Source organism: Miniopterus natalensis, chromosome 9 (genome assembly GCF_054644295.1).
Source record: "Miniopterus natalensis isolate mMinNat1 chromosome 9, mMinNat1.hap1, whole genome shotgun sequence".
Classification (NCBI taxonomy): domain Eukaryota; kingdom Metazoa; phylum Chordata; class Mammalia; order Chiroptera; family Miniopteridae; genus Miniopterus; species Miniopterus natalensis.
This window is the reverse complement of record NC_142089.1, coordinates 20,643,380-20,662,186: the sequence shown is the minus strand read 5'-3', so window position 1 is coordinate 20,662,186 and position 18,807 is coordinate 20,643,380. Positions and strand designations below refer to the sequence as shown.

The 18,807-nt window shown below is 49.3% G+C and overlaps 1 protein-coding gene across 1 annotated transcript in view; it reads left to right on the top strand.

Annotated features, from left to right (window-relative positions):
* Positions 1-666: 666 nt before the first annotated feature.
* Positions 667-18,807, top strand: part of STK40 (serine/threonine kinase 40) — a 37,907-nt gene continuing 19,766 nt past the window's right edge. Inside the window, exon 1 of the mRNA XM_016218511.2 lies at positions 667-835. The gene's annotated coding sequence lies outside the window, so the exon portion shown is untranslated. The remainder of the gene's footprint in view (positions 836-18,807) is intronic.

The following is an 18,807-nucleotide window of genomic DNA, read 5'->3' as shown; positions in this document are numbered from 1 at the left end:
CTGGAGGAGGAGAAAGGGACCGAAACTGCCACAGGAGGGGCTGAGGTTAGGTGACTGCAATCGTTGAGGGAACTCTTCACTGTAACCTCCCCAGTCGACTTCAGGGATCTTCAGGTTGAAGCGGGGTTTCAACAAAAGCGAAGGGCCCAGAGGGAAAGGAATTTTGAGGGCTGCGACAGGAATTCCTGTCATTTATTGAATCTAACCGCAGCGCTCTCCACACAGAACTCCAGAAACGTAGAAATGGCGATCTAGGAAGAGACGCTGTTCTAATAAATACACTACAACCGGCCGATCTCCCAACTGCCGGAGTCTTCTCCAAACCTCGCAGGGCGAAGACCGCAGGGCGCGCAAGGTGCCGTGGAGTAGGGGCGGGGGCGGTGCCTCAGGCCCAGTCTCTCGGCAAACTTAGATGAGGTAAGTACCGCCCCTTAGCGTCTCAGCCTCCAATCGTTTCACAGATGTCGCCCTGAACCAATCTGCAATTGGAATCTGGCCTCTTGCCTGAAGGCTTCCGCCCATCATCAAGATGGTGCCCAATCCCAAGGCCGTGAAGCCCTAGACACGGGCGAGGGGCGGGGCCCGGAGAAGGGGCGGGGCTGCGGCTGGAGCCAGAAGGAGGGGGCGGTGCGTCACTTCCGTTGTCAGGTGGCGGCGCCGCAGCCATGGAGGGAGGCGGCGGCGGCGGCCGCAGCTCGGGCTGCTGCGCTGGGAGGCGGCGGTGAGCGGCTCCCACGCCCCCGACTCGGCCCCGGCCCCCCCCGGGACGGAGCTCCGAGCAGTCCCGGCTCCGGGCTACGGACTATGGGCGATCAGCGCTGATCACCGGGAGAAGGTGAGGGCAAGGGTCCGGGAGCAGGGAACCGGGCGGGGGGTGCGGGTTTTCTGGGCGGGCCTCAGCGGCAGTGGCGATGGGACCGTGGTGACAGCCGAGGCCGTCTGGCTGTGACAGAAATGGCAACAGAGAATGCCCCCTTTTCTGCTGGGGTCTGCCGTTCCCGGGCGGCGGGGGCGGGAGCTGCTGCGCGCAGGGGACGGAGGGCCGCGGGGAGCCTCAGCCCGGCGAAAGCCCTGGGAGGTGGACACTGCCAGCCTTGCCTGGAGTCACTCCGCCAGTAAGTGAAGGCACCGGCGCCCATGCTTCCCTGCTGATCCGAGAGTGACTTGAAAGTTAGAACGAGTCCCCAGGGAGAGCCAGCCAGGGCTTCCTCCAGGATCCCTCACCCGTTGGCACAGGCACCATCGCTGCTGGGGAATGTTCGCCTCCTGGGCGGCGTTCAGGTGCGGGTCAGAGCTACCTGCTTGCTAATGGTACGTTTTGGTCGGCCTTTTCCAAGGAGAGAGCTCGCTGCTGTGGTCTCTGTTTCACCTGTCTTGCCGGGTCAGGCCCGCCCATTCCCACGCCACTTGGCCTCACCTTCCAGCCAGTAGGAGGGGGTGTTGGGATTCCCGACGCCGAGGTCTCTGCCCACCCCCACTCCGTAGGTTTGATGCCAGTTTGTTGGCGGAAGGAAGAGATGACAGCCGCCTTCTGTGGCAGGATAGACTTTGCTCTGTTTTAAGTCACGGGAGGAAACCGGTTGGCTTTGCTTGGTTTTGAGAGCAGTGGGGAAGAGGGTAGTCACTCTGGGCTGGGCTCCTTTCCCTCTTGGCTTAGCTTTCATGAGATAAGGGAGAGCAGAATATGTAATTGTTTGTAAACAGTGCTTGTGAGCTGCTCCAGCGTTCTGATGGCCCTGCTGTGCCAGTTGTTTGCGGGTTAGATCTAGACAGTCTGGAGATAGCCCTCATTCATTCATTCATTCATTCATTCATTCCCCACATGACAGCAACAGTATCCTTGCCTGGAGAGGCAAGTGCCCTATATTATAATGGTTAAGAGTGGGCTTTGGAGGCCCTGGCCAGGTAGCTCAGTTGATTAGAGAGTCCTCCCCATATGCCAAGGTTGTGGGTTCGATCTCCAGTCAGGGCACATGCAAGAAGCAACCAATGAATGCATAAATAAGTGTAACAACAAATTGACGTGCATCTCTCTCTCCCTCTCTCCCCCTTCTTCCCTCTCTCTAAAAGAATCAATAAATAAATAAATAAAATTTTTTTAAAGAGTAGACTTTGGAGCCAGATTTTCTGATTTCAAATTCTGGCTCTGTAGCTTTCTAGCTGTGTGACCTTGGGCACATTGCTTAACCTCTCTGTGCCTTAGTAGTATCATCTCTAAAATGGGTGATAACAGAGTTGTTAGGAAAATTTTAAAAGTTAACACATGTAAAACCCGTAGAACCATATCTAACACATAATAAAAATTCAGTAAATGTTAGCTATTATTCTTATTTCAAGCTTATGGTTTGGTAAAGGGAGACAGACCTATAAACAGATAATTGAAATGTGGTCTAAAAAAGCTAATAGGGCCCTGGTCAGTGTGGCTCAGTTGGTCGAGCGTCATCCTGTGCACCAAAAGGTTGCTGGTTCAAAACCGGGGTTGCAGGTTTGATCCATGTTCACCCTGGTTGGGGTGCGTATGGGAGGTGACTGGTCAATTTTTCTCTCTCACATCGATGTTTCTGTCCCTCTCCCTCTCTCTCTAAAATTAATAAAAACATATTTTTAAAAAATAAAAAAGCTAGTAGCAGCAGGAACAGGAGGGCTATGGGAGCCCAGCAGAGGAAGGGCTGTGGGAGCCCAGCCTAGCTTAGCTTGGGTGAGGGGAGGGTCCTGGGAAGGGGTGGCCAAAGTGATGACGTGGGAACTGTGTCTAGAAGGATGGGAAGGCTTAACCAGGTGAGAGTGAGGGAGCTAGGTGTTCTACTTAGAGACAAGGACTCTCGAGGTTTACTCCAGAAACCTCAGACTGTTCCATATGGTGGTAGGAAAGTTGACATGGTGCAAGGTTAGGCAGTATAGGTTGACAAGGGAACACCACATTAACAATTTGGGACCTTGTGCCAAGGGCATGGGGAGCCAGTGAAAAGGTTTTAAGCAGAGGAATGTCATAATTGGATCTAGTTTTAGAACTATCTCCCTTGAGTCCCAGCAGAAGAAGGAAGAGGAGAGACTAAAGGGCTGGAGACCTCTTCAGAAGCCATTGCAGGCCTCTAAGAGGAGAATTGGTGCTGGGGTGGTGGGTCTTTGCTGAGAAAGCATTGTATGTAACCAGTGACAGGTGACAAGCTCCTTACATTGTCCTGGGCTGTTCTGCCTAGCACAGAAGTGCCTGACAGGTATGCCCCTCTTTCTTGGGATTACAGGTTGCTTGAGCAGCTGGAGAAGTGAGGCTGCCCTCTCACAAGGCCAGTTGTAGTGGGTCCCGCATTTACTCTCTTATGCCTTTAATGTGACCTTTTGGGAAGGCAGCAGCTTGTAGTGGTTAAGAGCCTACTTGGCTCTGCAGTCAGATCTGGGTTCTAATCCCAGTCCTGCCAGTCACTAGAGGTTACTTATTCTCTCCATGCCCAGCTTTCTCAGTTGTGAAATGGGGACAATCAGAACCCCTCCCTAGTAGGGCAGTTGTGAGGATTAAGATGTGGCAGGTTGAGCATTTAACACACACCGAGTGTTAGCTGTTATAACAGGCTGCAGGAAAGAACTTCCAAAACTAGCCAATGCAGTTAGTGGCAACTAGAACTGTGTCCCATTGAGCTGTCAGAAGTGTCCTAAGGGATGACAGAATCCCAGAATTTTATTACATTCTTTCTGAAAAGAAAATCCGAGGGGAGTTTACCAATCTATATAGGAGCCATTCAGATGGTTCAGCTTGACTCTTTAAAAGAATCACTTTTTAAAATAGAAATAGGAATGCAGAGGGAAAAATCGTATTTTAAAGTACAAGAAAAAGTGTTTAGAGTTTCTCCCATGTGTCCCTATTAGTGACCCTAGTCTGGTGTCTGAATTGGTATCAGCAAGAAACATCTCACACATTGGTGTGTGTGGTGGCTCAAAATCTAGATCCCAAGTTTTACACACATGAGCTCCCATGTGTTGCTGGGTATGGGGTGGGGAGGTGAGTGGGGCAGGAGAGCAGAGAGGTAGGCAGCGGGACAGGGCAATCTCTTAACCAATTAGCACTTGCATAGAGCTTGGCAAATCTCTCACAGAAGTCTGTGCAGCATGTAGTGGGAGCCCGGAGGAAGGAATGATTCCCCTGGAAGATGAAGAGAAGATTGGGGAGAATTTTGGAGAGTCCTTAGAGCTTAAACTGGATCTTGAAGGGCAAATAGAGTTTTCTGAGGGCTCAGGAAGCCCTCTAAGCAGGGGAGCAGCATGGCACAGGCCTGGCCGTGTGCTGGTATGTGTGCACTTTAGGAACCACAGGGTGCGAAGGCACCTGGCTGTAGGACATGCTGGAGAAGTAGACATCAGCGCTAAAGTGCTTGAGCCAGTTATTCTGTTCGTGATGGGATGCTTTCAGTGGAGGAAACATTAGACTTGCATCTTCCCAAGAGCTCTCTGGCTGTGGATGGATTGGGGCGAGGGTGAGTCTGGAATCTCTGTAGGAGGCTGTTGCATTAATCAAAGCAAGGGCTAGTGGGGGTCTGGATCAGGGCAGAGGCAGCTGGGATGGAGCGGAAGGCAGAGAGCAGGACTGTTTTGTGGGGAACCAACTAAACTCTGGGAGCTTTTGGAAGTGATGGTTGAGGGAGTAGCAACAGCGGCAGTGACTCAGAGGTTCCTGGTTTGGGTGACAGAGAGAATGATAGTGTAGAGATAGAATAGCTGGGAGAAGGCAATGACCAGTGAAATCCACCAGCTCTATTCAGTAAGCCCTGCACACACTCTCACAGGACAGGATCAGTTGTGAAGTCTGTGGCACCCTGTCTGACTTTGGGCCAGGCTTCCCCCTGGTTCCGCCCGATCAGTGCCTGAGAGAAGGGCAGCTTCCCTTTTTTCACCTTTTCTCTGTCCAGATTGCCCAGGGAGGTGAACTTCTTCAATGTTTCAGAAACTCAAGCGGCTGAGTCTGAAAAACTCCCATAATTTGTGCAGCCTTCAAATGGCCCTAAAGAACAACCCTTCAGCCTGACGCTGTCCACACTGATTCAGCAAGCGACAGGCTGATGGGGTCTTGCACAGCAGCTACCCTCAGGGAGGGATGGCTTTCCCAGCTCCCTGGAGATCTTATCCAGAAAAAGATCCCAAGATTGTGTTTACTGCAGAGGCTTGGTCAGCAGATTCAGTCCCTCTTCTCAGGAAGGAGAGGTATCAACCAGAGGCTACCTAGGACTCACTCAAAACCACAGGGAAGTACCCTTATCCCCTGAGTTCAAGGGGAGTGCAGAGCTAGAGCTGAATAGGGTTGGGCTGTGGAGAGAGGGATGTGCTGCTCCAAGGCTTCAACCCAGCCCTTTGTAACTGCAGAGCTCTCTACAGGATTTGTCCTTGCCTTTGTGGTGTGGGAAAGAAAGTGGCCTGAATTAAGACCATTTCTTTTCCCTCCACCTACTCAGGTGATACTGTGGCTTTGAAGGTCCCCCGGCCTACAGCTTCCCTACATATCTTTTGGGGTCCGTAATCAATATCCCCAAAAGGGGAAAGGATGCTATTGCTGGCTTTGATTTACTTACTATGTTAGAGATGGTTCCACTGTGGTACATCCACGTCTGGATCATTTGAGGCTACATTGTGTCATCATCTTGTGAGTAATTTATTCAACAAGTTATTTACTGATGTACTTAGGTTATTTTCTGTCTTTTGCTCTCCAAACAAAGCTGAAGTGACTATCTGTATACATGTGATCTTGCCCAGCTTAGATATCTGCAGGATAAATTCTAGAAGAAGGGTTCCTGCTTCAAAGAGTACCTTTTATTATTATTAATTTTTATTATGATTATTATTAAAATAATTTCTAGCTCCTCCCCCCCTTTTTAAGGATTTTTAAGAGTTTATTTGAGCCAAACTGATGACAATTACTGGGAAGCAAAATCTCAGTGGATTGAGAAAATGTTCCCTAGGCCCCATTTAAATAAACTGTAGCAGCATGCTTTCGCCCCCCAGCAAGCAAAAGTAATCTTTCTGGGTTGAGGTCCTCTTTCCTGAGGGAGTATAGCCCAGTGGTGGTCATCCTCTTTTGACTAATGGCAGTCTGTCTTGGGCATGAGTCTAGATTCCCTAGTATAGCTGTATACAGGCCTGATAATTCAAAGAAACTCTGGTTGTTGGAAAGCATAGATGTAGCAAAACTGAGAAGGGCTCTTGTCACTCAGAATGAAGCTGTCCCCTCTAAATATGTTTATACATTGCCATCTCCTTGGCAAAAGAGATAGAGGATCTCTAGCCTTTAGGGAGTCTGTGACCCAAGGGACCAGACGGAAGAGAAAGTGGCCTGGATGTTGCCAGAGGAATTGTCAAGAGCAGGACTGGTGTGCCTGTCATTTGTCTTTGGATTTAGGGCAGAGCTGATTGGAGGTGTGATAAGGGAACAGCGGGTCCTTCTAGGGAGAGGCTTGGGTTCATCTCCTTGGGACTGGCATAGCCCAAAATTCTGTGGGGCTTTTGGAACCCCACTGCTGGTGTCTGCCAACTCTGGAGAGCAAGAGTCCTGCTCCTTTCTTCAGTAGACAAGGAGCTCCCGGTGTTACCGTGTTTGGGGCAAGTTCCACAGGGTGCGTTCTGTTCTGACTCCTCTCCCAGGGTGAGATCATATTATACAAATAGTACTGCATTCTACTTTTTTTAAATGTAATGTGTCATAGGCATCTTTATCTATCAGCAGGTGTGGCTTTAGTCTTAAAGGCTGCGTAATATTCCATTGTCTGAATGGAACATGATATAGTGAACCAGTCCCCTCTTGGTGGACATTTAGGTTGTTTCCTGTCTGAGGGGTATATGTGTGTATGTGTGTTTTGATATTTGTGGTTTTGTCTTTGGTGATTTTTTTACACATAGTGACCCGTGAGCAGTTAATCTTTGTGAATTTGTGTGAGTATATTTGTAGGATAAATCTCTAGAACTGGAAGTGCTCGGCCCGAGGTATGTGCATTTTCTTTTACTTTGTTGGCTGTCATTTCATGCATGTCTTCTGCACACCTGTTGGGTTCTTAGGTGGACAAGGCCCTAGGCCCTGCCCCCAGGAGGTCACCCTCTTGAGAGATGCAGGCGAGCAATGAACGTGCACTTGTCAATGCATGGACAGTGTCTGTTCACGGAGGCTCGTGGCCCTTGGGATTGGCCATGGCTGGCCTCCCAGGCTCAGAGCAGGTGAGGCCCTCATGTCAGCCCACCCCTCTGAACAGCCCACTGAGGGACACTCTGATGGCCAAGCCTGCCACCTTCCTTTGTAATCTTGTCCCTCCGAGCAGCCACAGCCAGCAGCACTCAGTAAAACTGCAGAAAGTGAACTGTATTGTTCATTGTCAAAGTTGTGAAGCTTAATTGGATTGAATTTTTGATAGAGGCAGTTAAGGGAAGGCAGTTTGCTGGCCCTAGTCCTAATTGCCTTTCTCACAGAATAATTGTAGTGATTTCTGCTGTTAAAAACAGTAGAGAGAGAATTGGTACACCTAGGCCTGGGCTTTCCCGTCTGTCGCTCTGGAAATGTGGAGTAGAAGGAATTTAGCATTTGTCTAGTGCCTCCCACACTCTGGCTCCCAGCAGTCCTCAGGGAACCTATATGGAGCATCACTGTCCCTCTCCTCTCAGTGGGAGACCGAGAAGCAGAGAAACACGTGTCCATGTCACACAGTGGATACAAAGGTGGCCCTCAGGCTCAGCCAGCCCTTCTCTAGTAGCTTGCTGCATTCTCCTTGCCTGATTTGGACCATCGTGAGTGGCAAGAACCTGGAGTCTACATGGGACCCGGTGACAGGCCTTATTACTGGGCTGAGTCACTGCACAAAGCAATAACCGATGGTTTGAGCTAAGGACCCCCTATCGTGTTCATGCCAGGGTCCCCTAGTTGTAGGGAGGCTGGCATGACAGGCAGGGCTGTCAGTGACTCAGTTTGCCACCACTGCTCATGGCAGGAGCCCCCCACACACACACCCCGCAGAGCCAAGAGGCCACCAGGAATGTCTCCCAGGCGATAGTGCTTTGCTGTTACCCCAGGCTGCTTCTCTGGATGGGGGATACCAGGGCAGCACAGCTCAGAAAGAGCTATGAAGTCTGTCCCTTCCTCCTCCGACACCCACACACGGTGACGGATTATTTGTTGTCACATCAGCTGCTTCCGGAGGCCCTTGGGAGGGGTGAGCTGGTGACAGGGCTGGCAGTGCTGCCCTGGATTCTGCTCTGGTGGCTTTTAGAGTGGCTGCTGGTGAGGTCTCGTGACCCATCTTCAGGAACTGGTTTCTTCCACTATTTATCTTTTCCCCAGAGGGGTCTACGGGTCTACCTGTGTGTGCACAGCCCTGGAGCCTTTTCTCCCAGAATCACTGAGACACATCCTCCTGGTCAGGGACCTTTAGCCTCCAGTCTGTACCCCCAGACTTCATGGAGGCCACAGAGGAGCTCAGTGGGGACTTCCTCAGGGCAATGGGGTAAAGACAGACATCACTGATTACGTAATCTCCTTGTGTGTGTAATCTTGCCTCCTGGAGAAGACTAGAGCTGGACAGCGAGCTGCAGACACTGGGCTTCCTGTGAGCAGCGGGGTCTTCAGGCCCCTGCAGGCCCTCAGCAGCTCTGGTCCTGTGAGGAGAGGCAGTGACAGAGGACTGAGGGGGAGCAGCTGGGCACAGGGCCCTCTTTCTGACTGCCCCTCCTACTTCCCACTGGGCTGAGTCACTTCCTCTCTGGCTGCTGCAGGTACTCCCACATGCCCGACAGCAGGGCTCCAGGGGGTGGGGTTCACCGTGTACCAGAGGGAACTCTGGTTAGACAGAGCGGCTCACTCGGTACCCCCGAGGCAGTGAAGCGCGGCATTTTAGAATGATATGATGTTATATATTCTTGACAAATTGGAGCTATACATATCCTACATTTTAAAAAGGAACAAAATCATCCTGCTGCTTTGGAACAGTGAAGATGACAGCACAGGCATGAATCTTTGTCATCAGGGAGTCCTGGCTGTAGCTGAGGGATTACTAATCTGCCTCCCCATCCCCCCAGCATCCATCCTGAGCACTGAAGCAAATGGCTTCCAGGGGCTTCCTGGGGAGACTGCTTGTAGCCTTCAGGCTGCCAGGGAGAAGGCTCCTGCCTGCTTCAGAGATGGTTGTCACTCAGACTCAAAGGAAAAGCCCTGAAATAGAGCCCCCTTCCAGACAGCCATCAGGAGTGGAAGACAATAGACCGAAGGCAGCCAGGATCTCTAGGCTTTGGCTTGTCAGCAATAAAAGGGGGGGAGGGGATCTTTCCTTCATGAAGTTGTGAGAATTAAATAGAATCTCAGAAACACTAAGAACAGTTCTTGGCAAGCAGTTGGTGCCTATCAAATGATAATTAAAAAGGTAGTCGCCTAGAAAGACTTGTCCCCAGGAAGGTTACCTCAGCATGGAAAGGGAACACTCACATTCATCCAGTATAGCCCTCGCGGCCACCAGCCGCAACATTCTATCTGATCCTTCAGTCATCCCATTTTTACATATGAGGAAACTGAGGCCCAGAGAGTGGAGGCAACTCTCACAGAGGATTGGTGACTACTTCAGGGTCACAAACCAAGTGAGGGAGGGAAACTGAAAATTGAAACTGGGCTTACCTGACCACAAAATACATTTTGCTCTCCCAGCTGGCATGTGAGTAACTGGTCTATCATCTGAGACACTTGGTTCTGTGAATTCTTCTTGGTTCCCTGGGTTGACTTTGTAGACGGAGAATAGGCCTGTGGGGAAGTTGGTGGCTCTGGTAGAAGCACCTACACCTGAGTATTGAGATGCAGTGGGGGTGGCTCCCAGAGTGCTTGGGTCAGGGAGACTGCCCTGTTGGCTGGTGGGAGGATGTGTCAGTAACCCCGCCTTGGACTCAGCCCTTCTCTCCAGAGAGACCTGCCAGGGGGCCCTGAAACGCCTCCTTCTCCAGAGACAAGCATGGTCCCCCTTTCTCCCTGCTCACCTGCAGCTTTCTAGCTTGGCAGCTCCCCGAGTCCAGGGGAATGATTGCTTATAAGGAAGTCCAGCGGGTACTATCCTCTCTAGTTGGCATTCCCAGAACCACAGCCAACATCAGATGAAGGAACAGCTGTGGAAGCTGTGTGGTCAAGTAGGAATATATGGGATTCAGAGCTGGGAAACTGCATTCACATAGGTGAACTCTTTCAACAACTAGCCAGGAGACTCAGCAGGTCTCTCCGTATCTCTGAGCCTCAGTTTATTTTTCTAGAAAATGTTGTGTTCTGGGGGCAGGGGGCAATCAGTTACAATAGCATATTTGAAAGTGCTTTGTAAGCTATAAAGCCTTGTACAAAAGTTAGTTAATGTGAGGGTGTGGGCCTCCCAGTGGGTTCTGAACCCAAAATTCACCATCAGGGCCCGGGGAGTTTTCAAGGGCACTGGTAGCCCTCTCACGTGGAGGGGCCTGATCTATAAAGCATGGGTCCACAGATGGTCTTCGTTGGATTGTGTATTCAGGTTTCATCCCACTCACCTCAAGTCTCATCATTTCTTTCCAGGTATAGCTAGCTAAACACATAGCTGGGCCAGAAGTTCTCTTCTCTGGGGGAAGCAAGAGTGGTAGGGCCCAGGCAGGCATGGCTCAGTGGTTGAGCATCAACCTAGGATCCAGGAGATCATGGTTTGATTCCTGGTCAGGGCATGTACCCGGGTTGTGGGCTCCATCCCCAGTTGGGGGCAGGCAGGAGGCAGCCAATCAATGACTCTCTCATCATTGATATTCAATTCTCTCTCTCCCTCTCCCTTCCTCCCTCTGAAATCAATAAAGAGATATATATATATAAAAATAAAGGAGTGGTAGGAATTTTTCTGACCAGCAGAACCACCTTCACACTTCAAATCTGGAGTGACCAGGACTATCACTGGTGGAAGGGATAGGCCAGGCTGTCACTCCCATGCTCCCACATCTTGCTGCAGGAAAGCAGATCTTTTAGCCAAATTTAGCAAGGAGGGGCCTGGTCTGTCCCTTGGCCTGTGACGAGGTGAGCCCAAGCTGCAGGCATGCTGTGAATGGGCTTCATTCCTCGGTGGAGGCTGCTCTCCAGCAGCAGGCACTGTCCAAACACAACCTCTGGCCATCAGCCAGCCTAGAACGCCTTGCCTGAGACATCCAGACATTTCTGACATGAGACTTTTCCTGGACAGGCTCTTCCCAGCACCACTGCAGCCCAGTTACCTACCGCTGTGACCCCCTGTCTCTCTGATCCTGGATTCTGTCTCCTGCTATGAGCTGGTAGACCATCTATACTTCTGGGTCCCACTCTAACCCCTGGCCTCTACTCAGGTGAACTTAAGTTCTGTCCCTTGCCCCATTATGGGCTTTAGTGACTTCTGGATGCACAACAAACAGTTCTACACTCTCCGTTTTCTCGTTCAGCAGTTTGCCAGGTACTGGGCAGGGTGCAGGGAAGCAGAGATGAATTGGGGTTGCTCTTAAAGGGGTGCCCACAGCCTAGGTTAGGGTGGAGTCAGACAAGTAAACTAGTGGTTACAGCAGAGCAGGAGGGACAGAGGTATATGCTCGGGTGCTTTGGGAGCTGGAGGGGAAGAGGACTTGCTGCAGAAGGTGACAAGTGAGGACTGAGGGAGGAGGACAAGCTAGCCAGAGAGAGGAGGGCAGGGCAAGGGTGATTTGTGGCCCACTCAGGGAATTGTGAGTCATTTGGTGTGGCTGGATTTAGAAGGCATATAAAGGCAGTGACATTGGGGAGGTCTAGCCAGGCTCACTGAGGAATTTGTTTCTTCCTGAAGACCATGGGAGTATTGGAGGACCCCCACAGCAGACAGACAGATACTGCAGCCCCAGATCCCCAAGCAGAGGAGCAAGTGCAGCCTTCTGGAATCTGCTTGTCCAGCCCCCATTACACAGGTAGCAGAGGTGGGGTCTTCTAATGGAGTCATTCCTGCATCCTTCCTGATCGGCATCATGGAGAGCAGTGCCCCATCCTGGTGCCAAGAGAAACCCTTTGAAGATGCGCTGCAGAAAGACGCCACCAGGTGGCAGACCTGGAGATTGCACAAAGGCCTCTACCCCATTCCTTTATCACAGTGTTTGGGGTGGGGAAGGAAGGGGACAGTCAAGACTGAACTTCTGTTCATGCCAGGCTGGCTCTGCCCAACAGGTATGAGATTCCAGGCTCTGCCACTGTAGGCTGTGTACCCACCAGAAATCCCTTTGAACCTCTGAATCTGGACAGCATATTCCTCCAGAGTCTGGGGAGCTTTTTCAGCAGGTTGCACTTTCTCTTGTTTCCAGGCACCTGAGAGTAAATTACACCATGACCCTTCAAACACTAGCATCTATCACTAAAAACAAGGACATTCTCCTATGTCCACAATGCAATTTTAAAATTCAGGAAATTTAACATTGGTACAATTCTATTATCTAATACACAGTTCATATTCAGATTTTGCCAATTGCCCAGTCATATTCTTTTCTTTTTTTATTTTTTAAAAACTGGTTTCAGAGAGAGAAACATCAATTTATTGTTCCACTTAATTATGCATTCATTGGTGGATTCTTGTATGTGCCCTGACTGGGGATTCAAACCCACAACCTTGGGCCTCCCAGTCATATTCTTTATAACTACCCCCATGCCCCAGAATGATCCATCACATTTACTTGTCTTATGTCTTTAGTTTCCTTTAATCTAGAATAGTTCTTCTGCCTTTTTATTTTTATTTATTTATTTATTTATTTTAACATATCTTTATTGATTTCAGAGAGAGGAAAGGAGGGGGAGAGAGATAGAAACATCAATGATGAGAGAGCCACTGATCAGCTGCCTACCCCGCAACCCGGGCATGTGCCCTGACCGGGAATCGAACCCCGATCTCCCGGATCCTAGGTCGATGCTCAACCGCTGAGCCACGCCCGGCCGGGCTCTTCCACCTTCTTAAAAACTACCCAACATTGATGTTTTTGAAGCATACAGGCCTGTTTTGTTGAGTGTCCCTCAGTTTAGGTTGGACTCATGATCAAATGCAGTTTATGCATTTTTGGTTTTTTAAAAAAGTAACATAAGTGGTGTATCATTCTAAGTGCATCATATCAGGAGTAACATGATATCTGTTCTGTTATTGGTGTTATTAACTTTGACTGTTTGGTTAAGGTTGCAGCTTGCTTTTTTATTAATTTATTTACACACAGTGAACTTCACAGATCTTTTAACTGTACCATTCAGTCGTTTTGACAACTGCAGACAATGACGAAAGTTATGTTCTTAGATAGTAAAAGTTACAGCCCAGTATATGTGCTCTGTCCCCCTCCCGAATCCTGCTCCAGGAGATCTTGGACTAGAGACACTAGGTCTTAATTCCATCATTTGGGGTGGCCTCATCCTCCTGGATGTCCTTTACTGTGCCCCAAGTTGGTAATTGCCAGCTGGTGCTCCAGCCTCTGCTTCCCCCAGAGACCAATGAACAAAACAAGACAATGAGATGCTGTGTGCCTCTGCCCAAAAGAGTAGGTGCTCACGTTGGCCCACAAGACCACTGTACTCTGTCCTCTACTGCAGATGTGCACCTGGCCCTGCCCATAACCCTCTACTCCTCAGCAGCTCAGCTAACACCCAAGCCTCTGCTCTTCCCCACACTGAGTTGAGCATGTCACTCAGGCTGGCCAGCAGACCCCCAGCCTGTAGTCTCAAGCCAGCAGAAAACAGGTTTAAGGTCTCTTAAGCCTTTAATTTGGTTACCTTCCTTTTGTTCCTCACCTCCCTAACTCAGTACCTAACTTCTTTTTGGGCAGGAGAAATTAAAAACTACCATGTTTAAGCTAACAGTAGCACAATTCATCATATGCTTACAGTATGCCAATAGGTACTCTGCTGAGCCTATGGTGTGGGCTATCTCACTCTCTCCTTAGACCAACCTTGGAAGGTAGGTATTGCCCACCATTTTGAAGGTACAGAACAAGTAATTTATCCAAGATGTCATCACTACTAAGTCACAGTGCTGGGCTTCGATCTGGGTTTGGCTCACTCCAAACCTCTGACTCAGAGGTTTCCATCCAGTTGGGTTATGTAGGTCAAGATGGTGATCCCTTCAGCCTGAGTCATAGGATGGGGCCAAGCATAGGACAGCTGGAGCACCCAGTCCTTTCACCCCCCAAGTGCTGTTAAAAAGTTTCTCTTTGCCCTGGCTGGTTTGACTCAGTGGTTGGAGCAGCGGCCTGTGGACTGAAGAGTCTCAGGTTTGATTTCCGGTCAAGGGCACAACCTCGCTTGCAAGTTCAATCCCTGGCCCCAGTCAGATGTGTGCAAGAGGCAACAAATTGATGTGTCTCTCTCACATAGTGTTTCTCTCTCTCTCTCTCTCTCTCCCTCTCTTCCTCTCTTCCTCCCTCCTTCTCCCTCTCTCCCCTACCTCCCTCCCTTCACGCTCTAGAAAATCAATGGAAACAATATCCTGGAATGAGAATTTAAAAAAAAAGTTTCTCTTTGTTAGTGACAGGTAAAAGACCAACACATGTTGCTCTGACCACTTTCTCCTGTTGCCTTAGTGTCCTGTGGGCAGAGACTTTCTGCCCTCCTCCTGGGATCTGCTGTGGGTTTGGACACGCAGCCCCTTAAACATGTGGCAGGTAGGATTGAAGCCAGGGGTGAGTGGGAGTTCTGCGTGCGCTTCCAGGTGCCAGGTGGGCTGGACAGAGGTGCAGGGGCCTGCTTTGAGCAGGCACGGCCAGAGGTAAAATCCAGAAGACAGAAGCCTGCACAGCTCAGGAATTTTTTGTTTATTTGTTTTATTTTGACAGACCCAGGAAACACGGGGGTGGGGATAGGGGCTGCTGACAGGGACAGCTTGAACATTGACGGCTTCGGCTCAGCTTGATCCTGCAGGGTAGGCACAGTCCTTTCGCTCCTAGCAGGAACACAAAGAGAAGCGACTATCAGCTGCTGTTGTCAAACACGCACACATAGCAAGTGCTGCACCGTGCTGAGAGCCCCATTTGCTCCTTGTGGGGATTGCCCTTGCACTCTGCCTTTACCGGTTTGGTTTGCAGGGTCACCCATCTCTCCAGGAACCCAGAGCAAGAAGCCTAGGACGAGGTTGAATGCAGAACTTGAGGATTTGAAAGTGGGGCACACCCTCCCTGTGCATCAGCGGGAGGGGAGGGACAGGAGAGCCTGTCCTTTGGGGGGGGTGTCTTTGCTAACCTCACTGGTGAGCCTGCAGCAGCTTCTGCTTTTCCAGGCCCATCTCCTCACGCTGCTTCCTTTGCTCCTGCCAGCTCTGCATGGCAAGAAGGGATGCTCAGGAAGGGAAGCAGCCTTGCTACCACTCCCCCTGCCAGCAGCATCTTTTCCTTCTCCCTGCCCGTCTGCTCCCATCCTTCTGTCTGCCTACATTTTGGAGCAGTTCCCATGCCATTTGCTTGAGTTGAATCTTGAGCGGGGTGGGTGGGGTCAGGCTGAGCCCACTCATTGTCTGTGCTGCAGCTGCTCACAGCAAACTGTTGTCTAGACCATGCCTGTGCGGAGGCGCCTAGGCAGCATCTGCACAGATATGATGAGGCCTCCACGTGCTCTCCAGGGAACCAGGAAAAGAGGGGAGGCTTGGTGCTCTGGAAAAGAAGGGGGACAGAGCCAGAGTGGCGTGAAACCAGCTTATCCACTAGGGCAGGGGCAGCTCCAGCACGGAGCTGCTGACCTGGTAACAACCATCAGCAACTGGAGGGAAGGCATCCAGCCATTTATGGAGAATCTGCTGGGCCAGGCACTTGGGGTGCAATGGTGTTATAAATTCTTTTCTCATGGAATTTTTAGTCTAGTGGTGGGGAGAAGGCATTAAGCATATAAACACACAAATAAATACAGAACCACAAAATATGAAAAGTGCTATGAATGAAACTTACAGGATACCAAGTGAGACTAACTGGGACCCGCTAGTGGTGGGGATATCAAGGAAGGCTTCTCTGAGGAAGTGATATTTAAATTGAGAAGGATGCATAGAAGTTAGCTGGGCAAAGAACAGGAATACTGTTCCAGATACATTACTGCCCAGCTTTTAAGTCTAGAAGTGGTTTTATTTTTCCCTGGTTTTGTATGAATGACTTTGAATCTGCTTCTAGCATGAGCTTTAGCAGAAGTCATGGCTGAGCCTAACCATGGCTTCTGCTCCATCTGGGGACTGTCAGGGCCTACTGAGTTACTTTGTCCCAGCTTCTTTCAGAATGAAATCACAGGCCTGCTCCTCAGTGGCACAGCTCTGAAACAAATCGGGAATTGATGGGAAGCAAGCCTGGCAGACAGGACTAGAAGTATCTCAGGCCATCTCTCCTACTTCCAGTTCACTGCGTGGAGTCAGTCTCCTGGGGTTAAGAACAAGGGCCAGAATGGCAGCATGTGAAGATTTAAATTAGCCTAACTAGTGAACCTACACCTGCTCTCAGGGTAGAGACAGCCTTCCAGGAATAACAGCAAAAACTAACTAGAGGAAAAGAGAACTACTTAATTACATAAACATGTAACCATTTTTTAATTTTAAAAAGTTAAAAGATTAAGAAAAACGACATCCTATGTCAGTTATATTCTTAATATATAAATAATTCCTAAAAGCCAATAAGACTAATACACACAGCATTAAAAAATAGAAAAAATGTAAACTGGATGCCCTAGCTGCTTTGGCTCAGTGGTTAAAGTGTCAGCCCTCAGACCGAAGGGTCCCCGGTTTGATTCGGCCAAGGGCACATACCTCGGTTGCAGGCTCAATCCCTGGCCCTGGTTGGGGCACGTGCAAAGACAACCAATCGATGTGTTCCTCTCTCTCTCCCTTCCACTCTCTCTGAAAAGGATTGGAAAAAATATCCTCGGATGAGAGAGAAAAAAATGTAAACTGAAAGTTCATTTTAAAATAATACATACAACCAGGAAGCATGTAAAACTAGTTCAACCTCACGAATAATTAAGGAATTCTTAATTTAAACAGTGATATACTTTTTATTGCCCATCAAATTGGCAGTCTTTAAAAATAAGGACATAGTCCTGGGACTTTCTCGCCCACACTGCTGATGGAATAGAAATTGACACAGCCTCCCTAAGAACTGCCTGGTAGTGTATGTGAAACACCTTTTAAAATATGCTCCCCAGCCCGGCCGGGCGTGGCTCAGCCGTTGAGCATCGACCTGGGATCCAGGAGATCGTGGTTCGATTCCCGGTCAGGGCACATGCCAGGGTTGCGGGCTCGCAGCTGATCAGTGACGATTCTCTCATCATTGATATTTCAACTCTATCTCTCCCTCTCCTTTCCTCTCTCTGAAGTCAATAAAGATATATTTTTAAAAATAAATAAATAAAAATAAAACATGCTCCCCATTTGACCCTGCAATTCCACTTCTTAGAGTTGATCCTGAGGGAGAGAGACAAGTATACCAAGATGTAGGTATATGACTGTTAATAAAAATATTTTTTAAATGGCAAGACTCACCCTGACCAGTGTGGCTCAGCTGGTTGGACATCATCCCGTGCACCAAAAGCTCGCTGGTTTGATTCCCGGTCAGGGCACATGCCCAGGTTTCCTGTTTGATGCCCTGGTTGGGGCGTGTGAGGGAGGCAACTAATCAATGTTCCTCTTTCTCTTTCTCTCTCCAAAATCAACTTTTTAAAAAAAAAGACTCTAGATGTCCATGAATCGGGATGCGGTCCAATAAATCATGATATATTCTTACCAAGGAGACTGGGTAGCTATTTCTAGCTGATGCAGCATCCCAGCCGGCGTGGCTTAGCGGTTAAGCATTGACCTATGTACGGTTCAGGAAATCACTGTTCGATTTCTGGTCAGGGCACATGCCCTGGTTGAGGGCTCAATCCCCCAGTAGGGGGCGTGCAGGAGGCAGCGGATCAGTGAGTCATCATTGATGTTTCTCTCTCTTTCCCTCTCCCTTCCTCTCTCTCTGAAATCAATAGACTTTTTTTTTTAAAGTGGTGCTACAGAAGAAGACTTTCAGGCAGGAATGTTAATAATAGTGTTTTGTTTATTTTCTTTACAGCTTTATTGAGTTCACATACCATAAAATGCACCCTCATAATGCATTTTAGGTGGGAGAAAATGAAGCTTACAAAATGGTATCACAGAGTGGTCCAAATTTTTGCAATAATGAACACTGTGAGCACACACCCATACAAGCACACACAGGAAAGCCTGCTTGAATGTTAGCAGCAATTACATCTGGTGGTGGTCACGGCTACTTTATTTTCTTATTTTTGCATATCTGTATTTTCTAATGTCTCTGCAGAGAATGCCAGTTACTTTTGTATGAAGAAAAAAATTATAGAAGTTTAGGGCTGAATGTTCACCTCTAAAGGTTTCATTCCTGACGTGGCCATCAGGTCCCCTAGATGTGGCCCTGGCCCCTTCTCTGGGTCACCTCTCTCCACTCCCTGCTGCACATTATACACTCCAGCAACACAGACTGTTCAGAGTTGGCTGCTTATGTGCCATTTCTTACCTTTGTACATTTGCTCACCCAGGTCCCTCTGACTAGAATGACCTGGGCCGGGGCCTCTCCTGGGATTGGGCAGCCCGGCTTCCCTGGGCATCCCTGTAGCCTTCTGCCCACTCTGTGGAACTCACCTATGTACATCTGTTTCCTCATCCCACCTCCAGGATGCTGTGTTCCCAAGGTGCTAACTGTAGAGAGCTGGAAGGAGTCACTCTTTTTTTTCTTCACAGTCTAAGTCTAGAGATTAATGTCTCCTAGTATCTGGCTCCTGTGTCAACCTTTTGTTTTAACCCTGAAGGAGATAGGAACTGGGAAAATCAAAGTGAT